General features: G+C 37.3%; 28 pseudogenes; all 28 read left to right on the top strand.

Moving 5' to 3' along the window:
* Positions 1-310: 310 nt before the first annotated feature.
* On the top strand, positions 311-429 carry LOC124318207 (annotated as a pseudogene).
* Positions 430-842: 413 nt separating this feature from the next.
* LOC124318705 lies at positions 843-961 on the top strand (annotated as a pseudogene).
* Positions 962-1373: 412 nt separating this feature from the next.
* LOC124318195 lies at positions 1374-1492 on the top strand (annotated as a pseudogene).
* Positions 1493-1904: 412 nt separating this feature from the next.
* On the top strand, positions 1905-2023 carry LOC124318184 (annotated as a pseudogene).
* Positions 2024-2435: 412 nt separating this feature from the next.
* Positions 2436-2554, top strand: LOC124318173 (annotated as a pseudogene).
* A 413-nt stretch (positions 2555-2967) lies between these two features.
* Positions 2968-3086, top strand: LOC124318160 (annotated as a pseudogene).
* A 413-nt stretch (positions 3087-3499) lies between these two features.
* On the top strand, positions 3500-3618 carry LOC124318148 (annotated as a pseudogene).
* Positions 3619-4031: 413 nt separating this feature from the next.
* On the top strand, positions 4032-4150 carry LOC124318136 (annotated as a pseudogene).
* A 413-nt stretch (positions 4151-4563) lies between these two features.
* LOC124318125 lies at positions 4564-4682 on the top strand (annotated as a pseudogene).
* A 413-nt stretch (positions 4683-5095) lies between these two features.
* On the top strand, positions 5096-5214 carry LOC124318114 (annotated as a pseudogene).
* Positions 5215-5625: 411 nt separating this feature from the next.
* Positions 5626-5744, top strand: LOC124318101 (annotated as a pseudogene).
* Positions 5745-6027: 283 nt separating this feature from the next.
* Positions 6028-6146, top strand: LOC124318090 (annotated as a pseudogene).
* Positions 6147-6559: 413 nt separating this feature from the next.
* LOC124318187 lies at positions 6560-6678 on the top strand (annotated as a pseudogene).
* Positions 6679-7090: 412 nt separating this feature from the next.
* Positions 7091-7209, top strand: LOC124318078 (annotated as a pseudogene).
* Positions 7210-7622: 413 nt separating this feature from the next.
* LOC124318220 lies at positions 7623-7741 on the top strand (annotated as a pseudogene).
* A 413-nt stretch (positions 7742-8154) lies between these two features.
* LOC124318066 lies at positions 8155-8273 on the top strand (annotated as a pseudogene).
* A 413-nt stretch (positions 8274-8686) lies between these two features.
* LOC124318054 lies at positions 8687-8805 on the top strand (annotated as a pseudogene).
* A 412-nt stretch (positions 8806-9217) lies between these two features.
* Positions 9218-9336, top strand: LOC124318043 (annotated as a pseudogene).
* A 412-nt stretch (positions 9337-9748) lies between these two features.
* On the top strand, positions 9749-9867 carry LOC124317995 (annotated as a pseudogene).
* Positions 9868-10280: 413 nt separating this feature from the next.
* LOC124318217 lies at positions 10281-10399 on the top strand (annotated as a pseudogene).
* A 413-nt stretch (positions 10400-10812) lies between these two features.
* Positions 10813-10931, top strand: LOC124318031 (annotated as a pseudogene).
* Positions 10932-11344: 413 nt separating this feature from the next.
* On the top strand, positions 11345-11463 carry LOC124318020 (annotated as a pseudogene).
* A 412-nt stretch (positions 11464-11875) lies between these two features.
* On the top strand, positions 11876-11994 carry LOC124318009 (annotated as a pseudogene).
* Positions 11995-12406: 412 nt separating this feature from the next.
* On the top strand, positions 12407-12525 carry LOC124317994 (annotated as a pseudogene).
* A 413-nt stretch (positions 12526-12938) lies between these two features.
* On the top strand, positions 12939-13057 carry LOC124317996 (annotated as a pseudogene).
* A 412-nt stretch (positions 13058-13469) lies between these two features.
* LOC124317993 lies at positions 13470-13588 on the top strand (annotated as a pseudogene).
* A 412-nt stretch (positions 13589-14000) lies between these two features.
* On the top strand, positions 14001-14119 carry LOC124318745 (annotated as a pseudogene).
* Positions 14120-14532: 413 nt separating this feature from the next.
* Positions 14533-14651, top strand: LOC124317984 (annotated as a pseudogene).
* Positions 14652-14980: the final 329 nt, after the last annotated feature.

Below are 14980 nucleotides of genomic sequence, written 5' to 3'. Positions count from 1 at the left end.
GGTTCAATTCATCTATAAGAATGATTCTGGATCAATTCCATTGAGATTTTGTCAAATTTTATCGCGTTTTTTAATCGCAATGGTTACCAGTCCAAATTCGTAGATCAAAAATTTCAATGACATAGGGATAGGTTCAATTCATCTATAGGAATGATTCTGGATGAATTTCATTGCGAGTTTTTCAAAGTTGATCGCGCTTTTTATTTGCGATGGTTACCAGTCCAAATTCAATGAACAAACATTTCTGTCACTTTGAAGTGATTTTCTATTCATCCATTGGGACTGGGAGGGTAAATTTTCATTTTTGAATGTCAACGGCCATATCACGTAGAACGCACCTGGTCTCGTCAGCTCCCAGAAGTTAAGTTACGTCGAGTCCCGTTAGTACTTGGAAGGGTGACCGCTTGGGAATACGGGATGTCGTTGGCGATGGATAGTTTGTTTTCAATAACAAATTTCTTGACATTTTTTTTCAATCACGATGGTTACCAGTCCAATTTCGTAGATGAAACATTTCAATGCCTTAGAGATAGGTTCAATTCATCTATAAGAATGATTCTGGATCAATTCCATTGAGAGTTTGTCATATTTTATCGCGTTTTTTAATCGTGATGGTTACCAGTCCAAATTCGTAGATCAAAAATGTCAATGACATAGGGATAGGTTCAATTCATCTATAGGAATGATTCTGGATGAATTTCATTGCGAGTTTTTCAAAGTTGATCGCGCTTTTTATTCGCGATGGTTACCAGTCCAAATTCAATGAACAAACATTTCTGTCACTTTGAAGTGATTTTCTATTCATCCATTGGGACTGGGAGGGTAAATTTTCATTTTTGAATGTCAACGGTCATATCACGTAGAACGCACCTGGTCTCGTCAGCTCCCAGAAGTTAAGTTACGTCGAGTCCCGTTAGTACTTGGAAGGGTGACCGCTTGGGAATACGGGATGTCGTTGGCGATGAATAGTTTGTTTTCAATAAAAAATTTCTTGAAATTTTTTTCAATAACGATGGTTACCAGTCCAATTTCGTAGATGAAACATTTCAATGCCTTAGAGATAGGTTCAATTCATCTATAAGAATGATTCTGGATCAATTCCATTGAGAGTTTGTCAAATTTTATCGCGTTTTTTAATCGCAATGGTTACCAGTCCAAATTCGTAGATCAAAAATTTCAATGACATAGGGATAGGTTCAATTCATCTATAGGAATGATTCTGGATGAATTTCATTGCGAGATTTTCAAAGTTGATCGCGCTTTTTATTCGCGAAGGTTACCAGTCAAAATTCAATGAACAAACATTTCTGTCACTTTGAAGTGATTTTCTATTCATCCATTGGGACTGGGAGGGTAAATTTTCATTTTTGAATGTCAACGGCCATATCACGTAGAACGCACCTGGTCTCGTCAGCTCCCAGAAGTTAAGTTACGTCGAGTCCCGTTAGTACTTGGAAGGGTGACCGCTTGGGAATACGGGATGTCGTTGGCGATGAATAGTTTGTTTTCAATAAAAAATTTCTTGAAATTTTTTTCAATAACGATGGTTACCAGTCCAATTTCGTAGATGAAACATTTCAATGCCTTAGAGATAGGTTCAATTCATCTATAAGAATGATTCTGGATCAATTCCATTGAGATTTTGTCAAATTTTATCGCGTTTTTTAATCGCAATGGTTACCAGTCCAAATTCGTAGATCAAAAATTTCAATGACATAGGGATAGGTTCAATTCATCTATAGGAATGATTCTGGATGAATTTCATTGCGAGTTTTTCAAAGTTGATCGCGCTTTTTATTCGCGATGGTTACCAGTCCAAATTCAATGAACAAACATTTCTGTCACTTTGAAGTGATTTTCTATTCATCCATTGGGACTGGGAGGGTAAATTTTCATTTTTGAATGTCAACGGCCATATCACGTAGAACGCACCTGGTCTCGTCAGCTCCCAGAAGTTAAGTTACGTCGAGTCCCGTTAGTACTTGGAAGGGTGACCGCTTGGGAATACGGGATGTCGTTGGCGATGGATAGTTTGTTTTCAATAACAAATTTCTTGACATTTTTTTTCAATCACGATGGTTACCAGTCCAATTTCGTAGATGAAACATTTCAATGCCTTAGAGATAGGTTCAATTCATCTATAAGAATGATTCTGGATCAATTCCATTGAGAGTTTGTCAAATTTTATCGCGTTATTAATCGTGATGGTTACCAGTCCAAATTCGTAGATCAAAAATTTCAATGACATAGAGATAGGTTCAATTCATCTATAGGAATGATTCTGGATGAATTTCATTGCGAGTTTTTCAAAGTTCATCGCGCTTTTTATTCGCGATGGTTACCAGTCAAAATTCAATGAACAAACATTTCTGTCACTTTGAAGTGATTTTCTATTCATCCATTGGGACTGGGAGGGTAAATTTTCATTTTTGAATGTCAACGGCCATATCACGTAGAACGCACCTGGTCTCGTCAGCTCCCAGAAGTTAAGTTACGTCGAGTCCCGTTAGTACTTGGAAGGGTGACCGCTTGGGAATACGGGATGTCGTTGGCGATGAATAGTTTGTTTTCAATAAAAAATTTCTTGAAATTTTTTTTCAATAACGATGGTTACCAGTCCAATTTCGTAGATGAAACATTTCAATGCCTTAGAGATAGGTTCAATTCATCTATAAGAATGATTCTGGATCAATTCCATTGAGAGTTTGTCAAATTTTATCGCGTTTTTTAATCGTGATGGTTACCAGTCCAAATTCGTAGATCAAAAATGTCAATGACATAGGGATAGGTTCAATTCATCTATAGGAATGATTCTGGATGAATTTCATTGCGAGTTTTTCAAAGTTGATCGCGCTTTTTATTCGCGATGGTTACCAGTCCAAATTCAATGAACAAACATTTCTGTCACTTTGAAGTGATTTTCTATTCATCCATTGGGACTGGGAGGGTAAATTTTCATTTTTGAATGTCAACGGCCATATCACGTAGAACGCACCTGGTCTCGTCAGCTCCCAGAAGTTAAGTTACGTCGAGTCCCGTTAGTACTTGGAAGGGTGACCGCTTGGGAATACGGGATGTCGTTGGCGATGAATAGTTTGTTTTCAATAAAAAATTTCTTGAAATTTTTTTTCAATAACGATGGTTACCAGTCCAATTTCGTAGATGAAACATTTCAATGCCTTAGAGATAGGTTCAATTCATCTATAAGAATGATTCTGGATCAATTCCATTGAGAGTTTGTCAAATTTTATCGCGTTTTTTAATCGTGATGGTTACCAGTCCAAATTCGTAGATCAAAAATGTCAATGACATAGGGATAGGTTCAATTCATCTATAGGAATGATTCTGGATGAATTTCATTGCGAGTTTTTCAAAGTTGATCGCGCTTTTTATTCGCGATGGTTACCAGTCCAAATTCAATGAACAAACATTTCTGTCACTTTGAAGTGATTTTCTATTCATCCATTGGGACTGGGAGGGTAAATTTTCATTTTTGAATGTCAACGGCCATATCACGTAGAACGCACCTGGTCTCGTCAGCTCCCAGAAGTTAAGTTACGTCGAGTCCCGTTAGTACTTGGAAGGGTGACCGCTTGGGAATACGGGATGTCGTTGGCGATGAATAGTTTGTTTTCAATAAAAAATTTCTTGAAATTTTTTTTCAATAACGATGGTTACCAGTCCAATTTCGTAGATGAAACATTTCAATGCCTTAGAGATAGGTTCAATTCATCTATAAGAATGATTCTGGATCAATTCCATGGAGAGTTTGTCAAATTTTATCGCGTTTTTTAATCGTGATGGTTACCAGTCCAAATTCGTAGATCAAAAATGTCAATGACATAGGGATAGGTTCAATTCATCTATAGGAATGATTCTGGATGAATTTCATTGCGAGTTTTTCAAAGTTGATCGCGCTTTTTATTCGCGATGGTTACCAGTCCAAATTCAATGAACAAACATTTCTGTCACTTTGAAGTGATTTTCTATTCATCCATTGGGACTGGGAGGGTAAATTTTCATTTTTGAATGTCAACGGCCATATCACGTAGAACGCACCTGGTCTCGTCAGCTCCCAGAAGTTAAGTTACGTCGAGTCCCGTTAGTACTTGGAAGGGTGACCGCTTGGGAATACGGGATGTCGTTGGCGATGAATAGTTTGTTTTCAATAAAAAATTTCTTGAAATTTTTTTTCAATAACGATGGTTACCAGTCCAATTTCGTAGATGAAACATTTCAATGCCTTAGAGATAGGTTCAATTCATCTATAAGAATGATTCTGGATCAATTCCATTGAGAGTTTGTCAAATTTTATCGCGTTTTTTAATCGTGATGGTTACCAGTCCAAATTCGTAGATCAAAAATGTCAATGACATAGGGATAGGTTCAATTCATCTATAGGAATGATTCTGGATGAATTTCATTGCGAGTTTTTCAAAGTTGATCGCGCTTTTTATTTGCGATGGTTACCAGTCCAAATTCAAAGAACAAACATTTCTGTCACTTTGAAGTGATTTTCTATTCATCCATTGGGAATGGGAGGGTAAATTTTCATTTTTGAATGTCAACGGCCATATCACGTAGAACGCACCTGGTCTCGTCAGCTCCCAGAAGTTAAGTTACGTCGAGTCCCGTTAGTACTTGGAAGGGTGACCGCTTGGGAATACGGGATGTCGTTGGCGATGAATAGTTTGTTTTCAATAAAAAATTTCTTGACATTTTTTTTCAATCACGATGGTTACCAGTCCAATTTCGTAGATGAAACATTTCAATGCCTTAGAGATAGGTTCAATTCATCTATAAGAATGATTCTGGATCAATTCCATTGAGAGTTTGTCAAATTTTATCGCGTTTTTTAATCGTGATGGTTACCAGTCCAAATTCGTAGATCAAAAATTTCAATGACATAGGGAAAGGTTCAATTCATCTATAGGAATGATTCTGGATGAATTTCATTGCGAGATTTTCAAAGTTGATCGCGCTTTTTATTCGCGATGGTTACCAGTCCAAATTCAATGAACAAACATTTCTGTCACTTTGAAGTGATTTTCTATTCATCCATTGGGAATGGGAGGGTAAATTTTCATTTTTGAATGTCAACGGCCATATCACGTAGAACGCACCTGGTCTCGTCAGCTCCCAGAAGTTAAGTTACGTCGAGTCCCGTTAGTACTTGGAAGGGTGACCGCTTGGGAATACGGGATGTCGTTGGCGATGGATAGTTTGTTTTCAATAACAAATTTCTTGACATTTTTTTCAATCACGATGGTTACCAGTCCAATTTCGTAGATGAAACATTTCAATGCCTTAGAGATAGGTTCAATTCATCTATAAGAATGATTCTGGATCAATTCCATTGAGAGTTTGTCAAATTTTATCGCGTTATTAATCGTGATGGTTACCAGTCCAAATTCGTAGATCAAAAATTTCAATGACATAGGGATAGGTTCAATTCATCTATAGGAATGATTCTGGATGAATTTCATTGCGAGATTTTCAAAGTTGATCGCGCTTTTTATTCGCGATGGTTACCAGTCAAAATTCAATGAACAAACATTTCTGTCACTTTGAAGTGATTTTCTATTCATCCATTGGGACTGGGAGGGTAAATTTTCATTTTTGAATGTCAACGGCCATATCACGTAGAACGCACCTGGTCTCGTCAGCTCCCAGAAGTTAAGTTACGTCGAGTCCCGTTAGTACTTGGAAGGGTGACCGCTTGGGAATACGGGATGTCGTTGGCGATGGATAGTTTGTTTTCAATAACAAATTTCTTGACATTTTTTTTCAATAACGATGGTTACCAGTCCAATTTCGTAGATGAAACATTTCAATGCCTTAGAGATAGGTTCAATTCATCTATAAGAATGATTCTGGATCAATTCCATTGAGAGTTTTTCAAAGTTGATCGCGCTTTTTATTCGCGATGGTTACCAGTCCAAATTCAATGAACAAACATTTCTGTCACTTTGAAGTGATTTTCTATTCATCCATTGGGACTGGGAGGGTAAATTTTCATTTTTGAATGTCAACGGCCATATCACGTAGAACGCACCTGGTCTCGTCAGCTCCCAGAAGTTAAGTTACGTCGAGTCCCGTTAGTACTTGGAAGGGTGACCGCTTGGGAATACGGGATGTCGTTGGCGATGAATAGCTTGTTTTCAATAAAAAATTACTTGAAATTTTTTTTCAATAACGATGGTTACCAGTCCAATTTCGTAGATGAAACATTTCAATGCCTTAGAGATAGGTTCAATTCATCTATAAGAATGATTCTGGATCAATTCCATTGAGATTTTGTCAAATTTTATCGCGTTTTTTAATCGCAATGGTTACCAGTCCAAATTCGTAGATCAAAAATTTCAATGACATAGGGATAGGTTCAATTCATCTATAGGAATGATTCTGGATGAATTTCATTGCGAGATTTTCAAAGTTGATCGCGCTTTTTATTCGCGATGGTTACCAGTCCAAATTCAATGAACAAACATTTCTGTCACTTTGAAGTGATTTTCTATTCATCCATTGGGACTGGGAGGGTAAATTTTCATTTTTGAATGTCAACGGCCATATCACGTAGAACGCACCTGGTCTCGTCAGCTCCCAGAAGTTAAGTAACGTCGAGTCCCGTTAGTACTTGGAAGGGTGACCGTTTGGGAATACGGGATGTCGTTGGCGATGGATAGTTTGTTTTCAATAACAAATTTCTTGACATTTTTTTTCAATCACGATGGTTACCAGTCCAATTTCGTAGATGAAACATTTCAATGCCTTAGAGATAGGTTCAATTCATCTATAAGAATGATTCTGGATCAATTCCATTGAGAGTTTGTCAAATTTTATCGCGTTATTAATCGTGATGGTTACCAGTCCAAATTCGTAGATCAAAAATTTCAATGACATAGGGATAGGTTCAATTCATCTATAGGAATGATTCTGGATGAATTTCATTGCGAGTTTTTCAAAGTTGATCGCGCTTTTTATTCGCGATGGTTACCAGTCCAAATTCAATGAACAAACATTTCTGTCACTTTGAAGTGATTTTCTATTCATCCATTGGGACTGGGAGGGTAAATTTTCATTTTTGAATGTCAACGGCCATATCACGTAGAACGCACCTGGTCTCGTCAGCTCCCAGAAGTTAAGTTACGTCGAGTCCCGTTAGTACTTGGAAGGGTGACCGCTTGGGAATACGGGATGTCGTTGGCGATGAATAGCTTGTTTTCAATAAAAAATTACTTGAAATTTTTTTTCAATAACGATGGTTACCAGTCCAATTTCGTAGATGAAACATTTCAATGCCTTAGAGATAGGTTCAATTCATCTATAAGAATGATTCTGGATCAATTCCATTGAGATTTTGTCAAATTTTATCGCGTTTTTTAATCGCAATGGTTACCAGTCCAAATTCGTAGATCAAAAATTTCAATGACATAGGGATAGGTTCAATTCATCTATAGGAATGATTCTGGATGAATTTCATTGCGAGTTTTTCAAAGTTGATCGCGCTTTTTATTTGCGATGGTTACCAGTCCAAATTCAATGAACAAACATTTCTGTCACTTTGAAGTGATTTTCTATTCATCCATTGGGACTGGGAGGGTAAATTTTCATTTTTGAATGTCAACGGCCATATCACGTAGAACGCACCTGGTCTTGTCAGCTCCCAGAAGTTAAGTAACGTCGAGTCCCGTTAGTACTTGGAAGGGTGACCGCTTGGGAATACGGGATGTCGTTGGCGATGAATAGCTTGTTTTCAATAAAAAATTACTTGAAATTTTTTTTCAATAACGATGGTTACCAGTCCAATTTCGTAGATGAAACATTTCAATGCCTTAGAGATAGGTTCAATTCATCTATAAGAATGATTCTGGATCAATTCCATTGAGATTTTGTCAAATTTTATCGCGTTTTTTAATCGCAATGGTTACCAGTCCAAATTCGTAGATCAAAAATTTCAATGACATATGGATAGGTTCAATTCATCTATAGGAATGATTCTGGATGAATTTCATTGCGAGTTTTTCAAAGTTGATCGCGCTTTTTATTTGCGATGGTTACCAGTCCAAATTCAATGAACAAACATTTCTGTCACTTTGAAGTGATTTTCTATTCATCCATTGGGACTGGGAGGGTAAATTTTCATTTTTGAATGTCAACGGCCATATCACGTAGAACGCACCTGGTCTCGTCAGCTCCCAGAAGTTAAGTTACGTCGAGTCCCGTTAGTACTTGGAAGGGTGACCGCTTGGGAATACGGGATGTCGTTGGCGATGGATAGTTTGTTTTCAATAACAAATTTCTTGACATTTTTTTTTCAATCACGATGGTTACCAGTCCAATTTCGTAGATGAAACATTTCAATGCCTTAGAGATAGGTTCAATTCATCTATAAGAATGATTCTGGATCAATTCCATTGAGAGTTTGTCAAATTTTATCGCGTTATTAATCGTGATGGTTACCAGTCCAAATTCGTAGATCAAAAATTTCAATGACATAGGGATAGGTTCAATTCATCTATAGGAATGATTCTGGATGAATTTCATTGCGAGATTTTCAAAGTTGATCGCGCTTTTTATTCGCGAAGGTTACCAGTCAAAATTCAATGAACAAACATTTCTGTCACTTTGAAGTGATTTTCTATTCATCCATTGGGACTGGGAGGGTAAATTTTCATTTTTGAATGTCAACGGCCATATCACGTAGAACGCACCTGGTCTCGTCAGCTCCCAGAAGTTAAGTTACGTCGAGTCCCGTTAGTACTTGGAAGGGTGACCGCTTGGGAATACGGGATGTCGTTGGCGATGGATAGTTTGTTTTCAATAACAAATTTCTTGACATTTTTTTTCAATCACGATGGTTACCAGTCCAATTTCGTAGATGAAACATTTCAATGCCTTAGAGATAGGTTCAATTCATCTATAAGAATGATTCTGGATCAATTCCATTGAGAGTTTGTCAAATTTTATCGCGTTATTAATCGTGATGGTTACCAGTCCAAATTCGTAGATCAAAAATTTCAATGACATAGGGATAGGTTCAATTCATCTATAGGAATGATTCTGGATGAATTTCATTGCGAGTTTTTCAAAGTTGATCGCGCTTTTTATTCGCGATGGTTACCAGTCAAAATTCAATGAACAAACATTTCTGTCACTTTGAAGTGATTTTCTATTCATCCATTGGGACTGGGAGGGTAAATTTTCATTTTTGAATGTCAACGGCCATATCACGTAGAACGCACCTGGTCTCGTCAGCTCCCAGAAGTTAAGTTACGTCGAGTCCCGTTAGTACTTGGAAGGGTGACCGCTTGGGAATACGGGATGTCGTTGGCGATGGATAGTTTGTTTTCAATAACAAATTTCTTGACATTTTTTTTCAATCACGATGGTTACCAGTCCAATTTCGTAGATGAAACATTTCAATGCCTTAGAGATAGGTTCAATTCATCTATAAGAATGATTCTGGATCAATTCCATTGAGAGTTTGTCAAATTTTATCGCGTTATTAATCGTGATGGTTACCAGTCCAAATTCGTAGATCAAAAATTTCAATGACATAGGGATAGGTTCAATTCATCTATAGGAATGATTCTGGATGAATTTCATTGCGAGTTTTTCAAAGTTGATCGCGCTTTTTATTCGCGATGGTTACCAGTCAAAATTCAATGAACAAACATTTCTGTCACTTTGAAGTGATTTTCTATTCATCCATTGGGACTGGGAGGGTAAATTTTCATTTTTGAATGTCAACGGCCATATCACGTAGAACGCACCTGGTCTCGTCAGCTCCCAGAAGTTAAGTTACGTCGAGTTCCGTTAGTACTTGGAAGGGTGACCGCTTGGGAATACGGGATGTCGTTGGCGATGGATAGTTTGTTTTCAATAACAAATTTCTTGACATTTTTTTTTCAATCACGATGGTTACCAGTCCAATTTCGTAGATGAAACATTTCAATGCCTTAGAGATAGGTTCAATTCATCTATAAGAATGATTCTGGATCAATTCCATTGAGAGTTTGTCAAATTTTATCGCGTTATTAATCGTGATGGTTACCAGTCCAAATTCGTAGATCAAAAATTTCAATGACATAGGGATAGGTTCAATTCATCTATAGGAATGATTCTGGATGAATTTCATTGCGAGATTTTCAAAGTTGATCGCGCTTTTTATTCGCGAAGGTTACCAGTCAAAATTCAATGAACAAACATTTCTGTCACTTTGAAGTGATTTTCTATTCATCCATTGGGACTGGGAGGGTAAATTTTCATTTTTGAATGTCAACGGCCATATCACGTAGAACGCACCTGGTCTTGTCAGCTCCCAGAAGTTAAGTAACGTCGAGTCCCGTTAGTACTTGGAAGGGTGACCGCTTGGGAATACGGGATGTCGTTGGCGATGAATAGCTTGTTTTCAATAAAAAATTACTTGAAATTTTTTTTCAATAACGATGGTTACCAGTCCAATTTCGTAGATGAAACATTTCAATGCCTTAGAGATAGGTTCAATTCATCTATAAGAATGATTCTGGATCAATTCCATTGAGATTTTGTCAAATTTTATCGCGTTTTTTAATCGCAATGGTTACCAGTCCAAATTCGTAGATCAAAAATTTCAATGACATATGGATAGGTTCAATTCATCTATAGGAATGATTCTGGATGAATTTCATTGCGAGTTTTTCAAAGTTGATCGCGCTTTTTATTTGCGATGGTTACCAGTCCAAATTCAATGAACAAACATTTCTGTCACTTTGAAGTGATTTTCTATTCATCCATTGGGACTGGGAGGGTAAATTTTCATTTTTGAATGTCAACGGCCATATCACGTAGAACGCACCTGGTCTCGTCAGCTCCCAGAAGTTAAGTTACGTCGAGTCCCGTTAGTACTTGGAAGGGTGACCGCTTGGGAATACGGGATGTCGTTGGCGATGGATAGTTTGTTTTCAATAACAAATTTCTTGACATTTTTTTTTCAATCACGATGGTTACCAGTCCAATTTCGTAGATGAAACATTTCAATGCCTTAGAGATAGGTTCAATTCATCTATAAGAATGATTCTGGATCAATTCCATTGAGAGTTTGTCAAATTTTATCGCGTTATTAATCGTGATGGTTACCAGTCCAAATTCGTAGATCAAAAATTTCAATGACATAGGGATAGGTTCAATTCATCTATAGGAATGATTCTGGATGAATTTCATTGCGAGATTTTCAAAGTTGATCGCGCTTTTTATTCGCGAAGGTTACCAGTCAAAATTCAATGAACAAACATTTCTGTCACTTTGAAGTGATTTTCTATTCATCCATTGGGACTGGGAGGGTAAATTTTCATTTTTGAATGTCAACGGCCATATCACGTAGAACGCACCTGGTCTCGTCAGCTCCCAGAAGTTAAGTTACGTCGAGTCCCGTTAGTACTTGGAAGGGTGACCGCTTGGGAATACGGGATGTCGTTGGCGATGGATAGTTTGTTTTCAATAACAAATTTCTTGACATTTTTTTTCAATCACGATGGTTACCAGTCCAATTTCGTAGATGAAACATTTCAATGCCTTAGAGATAGGTTCAATTCATCTATAAGAATGATTCTGGATCAATTCCATTGAGAGTTTGTCAAATTTTATCGCGTTATTAATCGTGATGGTTACCAGTCCAAATTCGTAGATCAAAAATTTCAATGACATAGGGATAGGTTCAATTCATCTATAGGAATGATTCTGGATGAATTTCATTGCGAGTTTTTCAAAGTTGATCGCGCTTTTTATTCGCGATGGTTACCAGTCAAAATTCAATGAACAAACATTTCTGTCACTTTGAAGTGATTTTCTATTCATCCATTGGGACTGGGAGGGTAAATTTTCATTTTTGAATGTCAACGGCCATATCACGTAGAACGCACCTGGTCTCGTCAGCTCCCAGAAGTTAAGTTACGTCGAGTCCCGTTAGTACTTGGAAGGGTGACCGCTTGGGAATACGGGATGTCGTTGGCGATGGATAGTTTGTTTTCAATAACAAATTTCTTGACATTTTTTTTCAATCACGATGGTTACCAGTCCAATTTCGTAGATGAAACATTTCAATGCCTTAGAGATAGGTTCAATTCATCTATAAGAATGATTCTGGATCAATTCCATTGAGAGTTTGTCAAATTTTATCGCGTTATTAATCGTGATGGTTACCAGTCCAAATTCGTAGATCAAAAATTTCAATGACATAGGGATAGGTTCAATTCATCTATAGGAATGATTCTGGATGAATTTCATTGCGAGTTTTTCAAAGTTGATCGCGCTTTTTATTCGCGATGGTTACCAGTCAAAATTCAATGAACAAACATTTCTGTCACTTTGAAGTGATTTTCTATTCATCCATTGGGACTGGGAGGGTAAATTTTCATTTTTGAATGTCAACGGCCATATCACGTAGAACGCACCTGGTCTCGTCAGCTCCCAGAAGTTAAGTTACGTCGAGTTCCGTTAGTACTTGGAAGGGTGACCGCTTGGGAATACGGGATGTCGTTGGCGATGGATAGTTTGTTTTCAATAACAAATTTCTTGACATTTTTTTTTCAATCACGATGGTTACCAGTCCAATTTCGTAGATGAAACATTTCAATGCCTTAGAGATAGGTTCAATTCATCTATAAGAATGATTCTGGATCAATTCCATTGAGAGTTTGTCAAATTTTATCGCGTTATTAATCGTGATGGTTACCAGTCCAAATTCGTAGATCAAAAATTTCAATGACATAGGGATAGGTTCAATTCATCTATAGGAATGATTCTGGATGAATTTCATTGCGAGATTTTCAAAGTTGATCGCGCTTTTTATTCGCGAAGGTTACCAGTCAAAATTCAATGAACAAACATTTCTGTCACTTTGAAGTGATTTTCTATTCATCCATTGGGACTGGGAGGGTAAATTTTCATTTTTGAATGTCAACGGCCATATCACGTAGAACGCACCTGGTCTCGTCAGCTCCCAGAAGTTAAGTTACGTCGAGTCCCGTTAGTACTTGGAAGGGTGACCGCTTGGGAATACGGGATGTCGTTGGCGATGGATAGTTTGTTTTCAATAACAAATTTCTTGACATTTTTTTTCAATCACGATGGTTACCAGTCCAATTTCGTAGATGAAACATTTCAATGCCTTAGAGATAGGTTCAATTCATCTATAAGAATGATTCTGGATCAATTCCATTGAGAGTTTGTCAAATTTTATCGCGTTATTAATCGTGATGGTTACCAGTCCAAATTCGTAGATCAAAAATTTCAATGACATAGGGATAGGTTCAATTCATCTATAGGAATGATTCTGGATGAATTTCATTGCGAGTTTTTCAAAGTTGATCGCGCTTTTTATTCGCGATGGTTACCAGTCAAAATTCAATGAACAAACATTTCTGTCACTTTGAAGTGATTTTCTATTCATCCATTGGGACTGGGAGGGTAAATTTTCATTTTTGAATGTCAACGGCCATATCACGTAGAACGCACCTGGTCTCGTCAGCTCCCAGAAGTTAAGTTACGTCGAGTTCCGTTAGTACTTGGAAGGGTGACCGCTTGGGAATACGGGATGTCGTTGGCGATGGATAGTTTGTTTTCAATAACAAATTTCTTGACATTTTTTTTCAATCACGATGGTTACCAGTCCAATTTCGTAGATGAAACATTTCAATGCCTTAGAGATAGGTTCAATTCATCTATAAGAATGATTCTGGATCAATTCCATTGAGAGTTTGTCAAATTTTATCGCGTTATTAATCGTGATGGTTACCAGTCCAAATTCGTAGATCAAAAATTTCAATGACATAGGGATAGGTTCAATTCATCTATAGGAATGATTCTGGATGAATTTCATTGCGAGTTTTTCAAAGTTGATCGCGCTTTTTATTTGCGATGGTTACCAGTCCAAATTCAAAGAACAAACATTTCTGTCACTTTGAAGTGATTTTCTATTCATCCATTGGGACTGGGAGGGTAAATTTTCATTTTTGAATGTCAACGGCAATATCACGTAGAACGCACCTGGTCTCGTCAGCTCCCAGAAGTTAAGTTACGTCGAGTCCCGTTAGTACTTGGAAGGGTGACCGCTTGGGAATACGGGATGTCGTTGGCGATGGATAGTTTGTTTTCAATAACAAATTTCTTGACATTTTTTTTCAATCACGATGGTTACCAGTCCAATTTCGTAGATGAAACATTTCAATGCCTTAGAGATAGGTTCAATTCATCTATAAGAATGATTCTGGATCAATTCCATTGAGAGTTTGTCAAATTTTATCGCGTTTTTTAATCGCAATGGTTACCAGTCCAAATTCGTAGATCAAAAATTTCAATGACATAGGGATAGGTTCAATTCATCTATAGGAATGATTCTGGATGAATTTCATTGCGAGATTTTCAAAGTTGATCGCGCTTTTTATTCGCGAAGGTTACCAGTCAAAATTCAATGAACAAACATTTCTGTCACTTTGAAGTGATTTTCTATTCATCCATTGGGACTGGGAGGGTAAATTTTCATTTTTGAATGTCAACGGCCATATCACGTAGAACGCACCTGGTCTCGTCAGCTCCCAGAAGTTAAGTTACGTCGAGTCCCGTTAGTACTTGGAAGGGTGACCGCTTGGGAATACGGGATGTCGTTGGCGATGGATAGTTTGTTTTCAATAACAAATTTCTTGACATTTTTTTTCAATCACGATGGTTACCAGTCCAATTTCGTAGATGAAACATTTCAATGCCTTAGAGATAGGTTCAATTCATCTATAAGAATGATTCTGGATCAATTCCATTGAGAGTTTGTCAAATTTTATCGCGTTATTAATCGTGATGGTTACCAGTCCAAATTCGTAGATCAAAAATTTCAATGACATAGGGATAGGTTCAATTCATCTATAGGAATGATTCTGGATGAATTTCATTGCGAGTTTTTCAAAGTTGATCGCGCTTTTTATTCGCGATGGTTACCAGTCAAAAT

Source organism: Daphnia pulicaria, unplaced genomic scaffold (assembly GCF_021234035.1).
Source record: "Daphnia pulicaria isolate SC F1-1A unplaced genomic scaffold, SC_F0-13Bv2 h1tg000068l, whole genome shotgun sequence".
Lineage (NCBI taxonomy): Eukaryota > Metazoa > Arthropoda > Branchiopoda > Diplostraca > Daphniidae > Daphnia > Daphnia pulicaria.
Note: the sequence above shows the minus strand (reverse complement) of the source record. Positions and strands in the feature narration are given on the sequence as shown.